This window comes from Scyliorhinus torazame, chromosome 4, assembly GCF_047496885.1.
Source record: "Scyliorhinus torazame isolate Kashiwa2021f chromosome 4, sScyTor2.1, whole genome shotgun sequence".
Taxonomy (NCBI): Eukaryota; Metazoa; Chordata; class Chondrichthyes; order Carcharhiniformes; family Scyliorhinidae; genus Scyliorhinus; species Scyliorhinus torazame.
Window position 1 is genome coordinate 224,495,205 of NC_092710.1, and position 2,013 is coordinate 224,497,217.

Genomic DNA, 2,013 nt, shown 5'->3' on the forward strand with positions numbered 1-2,013 from the left:
CCGGCTCTTGGAAAGAGCACCTTACCCAAGGTCAAAACCTCCACCCTATCTCCATAACCCAGTAACCCCACCCAACACGAAGGGCAATTTTGGACACCAAGGGCAATTTATCATGGCCAATCCACCTAACCTGCACATCTTTGGATTGTGGGAGGAAACCGGAGCACCCGGAGGAAACCCACGCACACACGGGGAGGATGTGCAGACTCCGCACAGACAGTGACCCAAGCCCGAATTGAACCTGGGACCCTGGAGCTGTGAAACAATTGTGCTATCCACAAAGCTACCGTGCTGCCCCTGAAAAAAGCTATAAAGAGTAAGATAGATTATGAGAGTAAACTTGCTCAGAATATAAAAACAGATAGTAAACGTTTCTACAAATATATAAAACAAAAAAGAGTGGCTGAGGTAAATATTGGTCCTTTAGAGGATGAAAAGGGCGATTTAATAATGGGAGATGAGGAAATGGCTGAGGAACTGAACAGGTTTTTTGGGTCGGGTCTTCACAGTGGAAGACACAAATAGCATGCCAGTCACTGATGGAAATGAGGCTATGACAGGTGAATACCTTGAGATGATTGTTATTACTAAGGAGGTAGTGGTGCGCAAGCTAATGGGGCTAAAGATAGACAAGTCTCCTGGCCCTGATGAAATGCATCCCAGAGTGTTAAAAGAGATGGCTAGGGAAATTGCAAATGCACTAGTGATAATTTGCCAAAATTCACTAGACTCTGGGGTGGTCCAGGCAGATTGGAAATTAGCAAACGTGACACCACTGTTTAAAAAAGGAGGTCGGCAGAAAGCGGGTAATTATAGGCCAGTTAGCTTAACTTCGGTAGTAGGGAAGATACTGGAATCTATCATCAAGGAAGAAACGACAACGCATCTGGATGGAAATTGTCCCATTGGGCAGATGCATCATGGGTTCATAAAGGGCAGGTCGTGCCTAACTAATTTAGTGGAATTTTTTGAGGACATTACCAGTGCGGTAGATAACAGGGAGCCAATGGATGTGGTATATCTGGATTTCCAGAAAGCTTTTGACAAGGTGCCACATAAAAGGTTGCTGCATAAGATAAAGATGCATGGCGTTAAGGGTAAAATAGTAGTATGGATAGAGGATTGGTTAATTAATAGAAAGTAAAGGGTGGGGATTAATGAGTGTTTCTTTGGTTGGCAATCAGTAGCTAGTGGTGTCCCTCAGGGATCAGTGTTGGGCCCACAATTGTTCACAATTTAAATAGATGATTTGGAGTTGGGGACCAAGTGCAATGTGTCCAAGTTTGCAGACGACACTAAGATGAGTGGTAAAGCAAAAAGTGCGGAGGATACTGGAAGTCTGCAGAGGGATTTGGATAGGTTAAGTGAATGGGCTAGGGTCTAGCAGATGGAATACAATGTTGACAAATGTGAGGTTATCCATTTTGGTAGGAATAACAGCAAAAGGGATTATTATTTAAATAATAAAATATTAAAACATGCTGCTGTGCAGAGGGATCTGGGTGTGCTAGTGCATGAGTCGCAAAAAGTTGGTTTACAGGTGCAACAGGTGATTAAGAAGGCAATTGGAGTTTTGTTCTTCATTGCTAGAGGGATGGAGTTTAAGACTAGGGAGGTTATGCTGCAATTGTATAAGGTGTTAGTGAGGCCACACCTGGAGTATTGTGTTCAGTTTTGGTCTCCTTACCTGAGAAAGGACGTACTGGCGCTGGAGGTTGTGCAGAGGAGATTCACTAGGTTAATCCCAGAGCTGAAGGGGTTGGATTACGAGGAGAGGTTGAGTAGACTGGGACTGTACTCGTTGGAATTTAGAAGGATGCGGGGGATCTTATAGAAACATATAAAATTATGAAGGGAATAGATAGGATAGATGCGGGAAGGTTGTTTCCACTGGCGGGTGAAAGCAGAACTAGGGGGCATAGCCTCAAAATAAGGGGAATTAGATTCAGGACTGAGTTTAGGAGGAACTTCTTCACCCAAAGGTTTGTGAATCTGTGGAATTCCTTGCCCAGT